Below are 9077 nucleotides of genomic sequence, written 5' to 3' on the forward strand. Positions count from 1 at the left end.
CTATGAGCATAAGAAAAAACCTAAAATAGAGAGAAAATCGAAAATTTCTGCAACATTGATTTCACAGAGTGAGAGGGAGAGAAAATTGAAAATGTATGCTCCATTCATGATTTTGGCAGCAAAAAAAGAGAAAAAGAGAAAGAAGAGAGGAATGAACTAACCTTGCAGACAAACCCCTCGATTTTCTTCCCACAACAAAAATTTTCGATTTTTTCTCTCTTTTTAATTTTTCTGCTGAAAAATCCAATCGCTCTTTGTTTTTTTTCTTGTATGCTTGCTAAAAGTTAATCGATTTAGGGCTTTTTTTTCGTGAAACCCCTTTCTAGTTTAAACCGTAAATCCAGATTACTGAAGTGTATATAAAGAGGCAGAAAACTCAGAAACCCTAATTACTGAAGTGTATATAATCACTGAAACCCTAGTTGGAAAAAAAGAAGAAAAAAGAGAGTTGAAGGAGGAAGGTACGAACCTGGTTTGGTCAGCGGAGAGGAGAAGCAGAATACGTTGAAGAGGAAGAAGAAAGGAGGCAGAGAAGCTAGGGTTTTTACCTCTTCATAATTTCGGATGGGTTTTTACTTTTTACTTCTGTAATTTCGGACGGTTGGTCGAAGAGAAAACCTTAGCTTTTTCCTTCTGTTTCATTCGTACGGAGAAAAGACACCGCTTATTTCCTTTTTCTCTAAACCAAGGGGCCCACTTTCAAGAGCCAATGAGAACACCTCTCTCTCTTCAACCACATTAATGGAATGAAACGGTTGAGAGAATACTCTTTTTCCTATATATATATATATATATATATATATATATATATATATAGAGAGAGAGAGAGAGAGAGAGAGAGAGAGAGAGAGAGAGAGACGCAGAGGGTTGCACAAATTAATTTTAGTTAAAATTTCGTGTACAATGGGGTGAGAAATTCATCCACCCTAGTGCCCTTTAAATAGAGCACTCTTGGGAGTTTATTTCCCGTAGGGAATCCCTCTTGAATTGGAAAGTGTTGTTGTGAACACCCAAAATTTTGATACCCAAAATACCCATACTTAAATTTCTGTCCACTCATCCAAAGGGGAGGGCGTTTTGTCCTTCGAGTCCCATTAGGGTTAGGACTCTTAATTGAAAGCTATAAATATATCTTTTAGGGATTTTGCACAACATAAATCATCTCTAATCATTCTGCAACCCTAGAAGAGAGAGATATTCGTGCGAACGACCTCGGAGAAGCAATCGCAGAGCCTTCAATTGCGAATCTAGGTAAGAACTTTGAGTATTCTTCTTTTGATATGAACTAAAAACAAGATTGATAAATTTTGATAAAGTTTAAATCGGTTAGAACTTGGTGTATGATTGATCTAAGGCGTGAATTCATGGATCCCTAAGAGAACTTTGATTTTAGAACTATAATTGGGGTTTAGATCGATCCCTAAAATGATTTGATTAATTTTTGGTAATTATATCAGAGGATTTTTCGAGCATGAAATTGGATTAATGGATTCCTCTCATTGATATGAGTCCAACGGATCCAACCACGCACGATTTTGATGTCAAACGTATGAGTTATGACCGTTTTAGTGTAAAAAAGGGTAAAAAATCACAGTTCGGGAAAAACTTGGTCCGCGCGGGAACGGACTACTTGAAAAAACGGCGGACGTCAAATTGAGTGCAGTTGGGCAAACTAAAAGTTTCCAGGACATCCGGCCCTGCAGTTTTTCCCCCGACAGCTTAAACTTTGAAAATTCATAACTTCTTCGTTTCTCGTCCGTTTTCGACGCTTTTGTACTCTACGGATATGCCGGAAATGCGTTTTTTCTGTTAAAAATAGTTTTAAGAAGTTTTTGAAACTTATAACAATGAAAATTCTAAAATACTAAAAAGAACCATATGACGGTTTACCGATTCTTTTCCGATTGAGCACTCAAGGGTGTCTTGTGTCAGTGGAGGGATATATGCCTTATATGACTGATATTGATGATGGAACTCATTGGGAGTATTCATATTATTGATTGTAGGTAACCAAGGTGTACTGTGAAAAGGATTTTGAGCTTCAATCGAGGTGAGTAATAAGAGACTATACCGATGGGTTATCCCAAACCCTTTTTGACAATATTCTTATTGTTCACATGCTTTACTGTTTGAAAACCAATTCAGATTATTTATTATTACACCTTATTGAATATTGAAAACCATGATACCTTATAGATTGAGACTGTGCACCCATTATGAACATTTTTTAACCAAATGCTATTGAAAACCTAACCCTTTTGAATATCGAATCAGTTTTTCTTGTGATGCTAGTTTATTTCTGGACCCTTAGCCAATGGGAGAATGCATAATACTTTGGCACTTAGATACCACTGGGCAGTATAATTACTATCATATAGTAGATAGATATCGAATCAATAAATATAGCTCTAACGAGTCTCAAGAAACTCTGACCTATCGAATTTTCACACCCATATCGAATATTGAAATTAAATGATGCCTTATTTCTGAAATTGATGCCCATTGAACTACCCATTACCGTTATCATTGAATGCCTTACCATCTTTGATTGCTTTTGCTCTTGGTGCCATATCTGTTAGTGTAGTTTCTTATTACATCACATGAGCGAGTTTAGCTCACCCTTTTTTAACAAATTTCAGATCCCGAGGTGTGATTCCAGCTTGACGTTGGAGCAGCGAGGGAGGATCATCTGAAAATTTCATTATTTGCTTTATTAGGTTACTAGGGAGTATTAGAGAGCTTTAGACTCATTTATTTTATTTTCTTTAGCATTGGGATGAGAGAAATTGAATATGGATTGTAATGGATTTATTTACTTTGAGGTTGAATAGTTATTTGGATTTAGTTTGTTAAGCATGGTTTTGTTTATTGCTAGCCTTGCATGCTTGTGAAGGCAACTTTACATGTATGTGGCACTGTCGCACCTCTAAGCCTTGTGATTGTAAATTAATATGTTTGTGAGTGGCTTGGGGTGTGATAGTTGTGCAATGACAATGTTGTCTTCTACCATGTTTCTTTTTTTAAAACAATCAAGGCTAAAAACGTATTTTTCTTGATGGAAGTGTGTAGAACCTTTCCAATTCAAGTGGGCTTCTATGGTCTTCTCTAACTCTCCTTTCCTTCTTTGAATTCCAACCAATAGGAATCCACCAAACTTGTTCACTTAGATCCCAAGTAATAGGATTCAAGATTTTAATTAAGCACATGCACAATAAATCACTTAAATCTCAACCAATAGGATTTAAGCTTTTAACTTAAACCTCCAACCAATAGGATTTAAGTATTTATAGTGCACATGTTAATTAAACATAACCGCATTGAATGAACCTGTCAATGCGTTATCGGAAGCACCCGAATTAGACTACGGGTTGAACATACACATCGTTATAGATCAGTGTCAATTCCCTTCAATTGAAGGGGTTATCAAAGGGTGAGTTCCTGCCTTCCCGTAAAGGAGGAAAGATTCATGGCCTTTTATTTTAAGCGCCTGTATATTGGCTCATACGTAATGTAATCGAATTGAAGAAGTTGTAAGTCCAGCAGCTGAGAATGTCAATAGCCATTGATGATTGACAATATAGCTGGAGAACACGTTCTGTGTTTCTCATGATGGTTCTTGACTACTATACTGCGTTATTTGTTCAAATTTGAACCGATTCGTGGGGTCTTTGATTCATACCAAATGGCTTGCAATTTCATTCGGTTGGCGTAAGCAATGCATGTAAGAGCATCACCTATTAATGATAATGGAAGTTGACGAAGGCATGGCCATTCAGAATAAATAAATGGGTTCTTGGTTGGTTTAGCCATCCCACCCAATGAATCATTAGGATTCGTTTTCAATAGAATCTTATGTAGTCACAGGCTCCATCGGTCCTATAGCTTCTCCATTAATTAACATAACACCACCATAATATGGTGTATCTCTTCTTTTAAAGAGTGTGTATGCACCCTATGAATGATGCGTCTCCTCCTTGTATCAAATACAATGGATCCAATCTATTCGTCGCACGCAATAAAGTGCATCACCTGGATTGTCTAACAATCCTTTAAGGGTCTAGCGAGTTGTGAGTGGGATCGTCGCAAAGATTCAATGGTCGTTCCTGTAGAGCACGCCATGGGCCCCACTGTGAATCTAAATACCCTAGGCACCTCCAAGTGCATGCCCTTCCTCTAATCTTCCATTTACCGAGTTGGGTCCTACATGGGGTGGACATAACTTACCCCCTGGGCCAACTAAATGGTATACCTTTCGATCAATCAATTTAAAGTCTCAAATGCATTTGCAAACTCTTTTCGAAATAAACAAAGTTTTCCAAAACCTTTGATAATACTTTTATCAAAATGGTTGGCCAACCTTTTACTAAAGGACTTAACGGATATCAAAACTATAAATGCAATCCCTCATATAGAGAAATGGAGGATTCCTTGTTGGGAATCACTATGATCCCATGGGTTTGTCCGATGACCAGTACTATGCTCTATGCTCTGGTAATCCTATTTGGACTAAAGTTAGTTAGACTATAACCTTCTCAAATCCTTGTCCGTAGGTTATTCTGTTAAGTGATCCGTTCAGTGCGTGATCCAATACCCATTCCACTTGCTTATGGTCCACTACCCTAGTACCTAAGATAGGCCATCCCAATGCGTAGGGGTGGCCAACCGGTTCGGTTCTCGGTTCTCGGTTTCTTTTTTTTCGGTTCTCGGTTATCGGTTCCATGAACCATAAGAACCAAACCGAACCGTAGTACACAGTAGGACAGAACCGAACCGGACCGAACATAATCGGTTCGGTCCGGTCCGGTTCTTCGGTTCTAAAGGCTAATTATTAATTATAATTTATAAAAACTTTTAATTAAAGTTATAATATAAGTTACTTTCTTATTATAAGAATAGTATTAACTATTACTTATTAATATTATAAGTAATTTATATTATTAAGTATATGTATAATAGAAATATAAAAATATTATATATATATATATATATATATATATATATATATATATATATATATATATATATATATATATATCCAAAGTTCGGTTCTTCGGTTCTGGAACCGAACCGAGAAGATTAGACCCGGAACCGAACCGAATAAGTTCGGTTCTTCATCAGTGGAACCGAACCGGACCAAAAATATTTTTTTACAGTTCGGTTCCGGTTCGGTTCTTCGGTTCTGGCCACCCCTACCAATGCGTGTATGAGGGAAAGATTGATGATGGTTGTGTACAAGTACGAGGTGTCCAACCTCAACCCCAACCGTAAACATTCTAGGTCTACAAAGAATTGGAAGGCCATATCTCCTTACCACATAATCTTTATGTTCATGGCCTATCCTACGGTGTTACCTAAGTACAAACATATGTCAAGCCTCGCCTAAAACATCCCTAGTTAAAGGTTAAGACTAGACATCTCTTTCTATTAACAGCTAGCATCAAGCCTCGCCTCCATACACGCATTTGGGTGGCTTATCTTGGCCACCGGGAGTTAGCTTTAAGCAAGCAGCATGGGTGTAGTAAATAATTTACACACTGAAAGAGATCATTATACCTTGACATAACCTGTGGACAAGAAATAAGGATAAGGTTATTCTATTCAAGCAACGCCCTTTATATATCCTTTGACCTGAGGGGTCATATTGGTTCGCAGGCCCGCTCTATAGTATTTGGTCTACCTCATAGTGGTTCTCGATTAGGAATCGTATTAAGGTATGCTGGCTATGGGGTAACCCGAGATCAATAGGAATGCCCAACAAGGAATTCACCACCTCGTTAAGAGGAAAGTCATTTACAGTTTTGATCACAGCTCGGACATCTAAAAATGCTTAACCAGGTGATTTGATAAAATGTTTCTCAAGGAGTTTTCCAAAACTGCATGTTTATTTGAAAAAAAAAATTTGTAAATGCATTTGTGGGTCCAGGCCAGTTGATTGAAAGGTATACCTTGTGGTGGGCCTAGTGGGTAGTAAGTGTTGTTGGGGGTGATAAATAACCAAATAGATTTCCTAAGGAGAACAAAATTAATAGGGGATCTCAATATTAAAATTTGGACAAGATGAAAAGAATAAAATCAGATATTAAACATTTTGAGAATATTTCACCATTCCGAATGTGAATACTATTGATCACAACAGAGATTCATAAAGCCACAAGCAAAGATATGAAGAAAATGATGCAAGTAAAAATATGACCTGCCGGAGCGAGAGGGGTACACTGATATCTGCCGTTCCTATGACGGAGACAAGGATTTAAGGTATCAAGTCGCCAGCTATCCCGAAGGACATGGAAGGGACTTGCTAACTTGTTCCCAATCCCTAATATCCCTTTACACCTAGGCTATGAGCGGGTGTAAAGGCTAGATACATAAAAAAATTACCGGAAAAAAAAAAAAATCAAAACCCTAGATACATAAAAAACTGATGATCGAGAATTTACCATTCACAAAAACTCTACTAAAAACACTAAAACACTGTAATAAAAGTTGCAACGTGTACCTAGTTGCATCTATGATGTGAATTTATCAGTCACAAATAGAAGCTACAGAAAAAATTGAAACCCTATGAGAAAAAAAAAAACTGATGCGGATTTATAGTCACAAAAACTCTACTAATTAAAAAATCCTAAGATATTAAAATAAAAGCTACAACAAGCATAAGCTGAAATGATATATACATGAAAGAAGCTTAGTGTGGATTTTTGAATTAGGAGCACCAACTTAACCTTCTTAGCGTTTAAATGTAAAATTTCAAAAGTAGAGTAAAACTCGAATTAGTTTCCGAAACTGGGAGACACTTTTTTTTTTGAAATGCAACAAGATCGACGGGAAAGCATGATTAGTAGCGGGAATCCAATTTAGTATTGGTAACCAAATTTATAGCGAAAATGTGAAGTTCATAAGAGGCAAATTAGAATAAGTTGTCATAGTAACAAAACTTAATTAGTAGCAGAAATCTGACTTAGTACTGGTAACCAAATTTATAGGGGAAAATGTCTAAAACGACAAAACATAATTAGTAAGCGTAAAACCATAAAAGTATTTCTTAAAAAGAGATGAATGACGATGGAATGAAACACGCTCAGTATATATTATGTACATACTCTAATTAATTATGATTATCAACCTCATTTTCGTGCATTTTTGTAATGCAAGGTTAGCTTACATAGACAGAAAAATAAAAAAAAAACCAAACAGGGTGTGTCGAAAGAAAAATAGAGAAGGGGTGTGAACGAAAAATAGAGAAGACGGGGCAAATAGGCAGCTCCCTTTACTTTTATTATGGACGTATTTACAAAAGGAGAAAATTTCCTAGAGAAATGAGTCATTAGAGAAAAATGGCGTTGTGAAGGCAAGAGATCGAGACAGTATCAAGAGGGCTTTTTGAGTCGCAAGATATATAAGGGGCCCTGTGCTGTTGACAGGTTTTGGACCTATCAGATGGCAATTACCCACAAAGAGAGGGAAAGGGTGTCCTCTTGGAAAACCAGATTTCAACCAAAATGCAGTGAATTCTTTACTGCTTCAATTATGAGAATAAATACAAATAAACTTTCCTCTCCCCTTTATTACTATCTACTAAATAAGAAAGTCTATTAACTTGGTAACAAAGACTAAAACATAAAGGAAATCAAATCAAATCACAAAGATGCATTAGAAACTAAATCAAATCCTAAAAGATAATGCTGCCAGATCTGTAACAGCTGGGCTCTCGTTCGTCCGTGTTACCCTCCCTATTTTAACTTGGTAAAAACAGGCTTTAATCACAAACGATACATGGTATTAATGTATTCTTGTGAATTTTCAAGGTCGAATTAAAGGCAACGGGCGGGCCTTGATAAATATATTAAGGGATCGCTTGAAGCCATCATCAAGATCCTTGGATCTAAACAAAAAAGCTGGCTTTCTAGGTTTTAAATCTCTTATCTAACTGGGGGATGGTTCTCATAAATAAATAATCCATTCCGGTTTCCTAGCTGGAAATTCATCCAGTGAGGAAACAGATTTGATAGAAGTGTTATTTATTCATCTTGGAAATGATGACTTAAAAGTGATGATTTGCTTGTCAAGCTCGAGGATAAAATTGGGAAGATTATACAGCTGAACCAATACACTACTGATACAAGAGGTTGTAAGCTGGAAGATCTTGAATTCGATGAATGTCCTCTAAAGATAGCTCTCTCTCCAATTGCGTCCGCGTCACTTGTAAGACCTCCTGAGGGCAGTAGTAAGAATAAGCAACTTACTATATATCCAGAGAGAGAGAGAGAGAGAGAGAGAGAGAGAGAGAGAGAGAGAGAGTACATTAAATTGCATGTAAGAAGCGTGCATTGCAAGCCACTGAGCGTCCATCATTTCGAATGCTATACAGTATAATACGTCAAAGGCTTCTTCATCTTCTGCAATTAATTAGGTAAAATATAACTTGACGATGACAGAGAAATAGACAAAATGGATACATAGAGAGAAACCAAATGTAGCTATTCTGAATACGACTGCAGTGAGTGAATGATCATCTTACCTGATAGGATTTTTATGAAATTTAATCCTTGCAGAGATCTGGGTTTTTCTGTAAGAGGAGAAATAGTGCTGATAATAAGGAAAATACAATGGCATTAAACAAATGAATACTTGCCCGGCTCTAAAACTAATTAAACAAAATACATGCATATCACAGAAAAGAAACCAAAATGCATGCAGGCCAAAAGACAAAAGGATGGATTATTATTTTATTTTTATCTATATTTTGTTGTCCCTGAGATATTCGAGATTAGAGTTTTGATGAGATGTTCAAATAGAAAAGTAAAGGGAAGTAGAAGATTAATGTTTTCACGAATGAGGGATTGAGCCTCTAGCTCAATGGTCATACTTTTGTTCTTCAACATGGAGGGGTCGGAGGTTCAATCCCAACTTACCTACCAAAAAAAAAAAAGGTTTTCAAGAATGAAGAAAAAGGAATCAAGGCTTTTCGTGAATGGGGAAAGAGAGATCTAGAAGGGTTTTCCATGAATGAGGAAAGATGGGGTCTATAAGAAAGGGGTACACTGAAGAAGGATACCGAGGGGTGTATGAGATTTCCG

At 36.7% G+C, this 9077-nt stretch overlaps 1 long non-coding RNA gene across 1 annotated transcript; it reads right to left on the reverse strand.

The window, feature by feature from the left end:
- Nucleotides 1–7538: 7538 nt before the first annotated feature.
- On the reverse strand, nucleotides 7539–8603 carry LOC143846698 (uncharacterized). Its single transcript, XR_013234816.1, has 3 exons — nucleotides 8519–8603; nucleotides 8302–8396; nucleotides 7539–8212 (listed from the first exon to the last, which is right to left on the reverse strand). It is a non-coding gene; the product is annotated as an uncharacterized LOC143846698 (long non-coding RNA).
- Between the last annotated feature and the right edge of the window lie 474 nt (nucleotides 8604–9077).

This window comes from Tasmannia lanceolata, unplaced genomic scaffold, assembly GCF_043159265.1.
Source record: "Tasmannia lanceolata isolate RefF3 unplaced genomic scaffold, GAP_Taslan_0.1 ptg000015l, whole genome shotgun sequence".
Taxonomy (NCBI): Eukaryota; Viridiplantae; Streptophyta; class Magnoliopsida; order Canellales; family Winteraceae; genus Tasmannia; species Tasmannia lanceolata.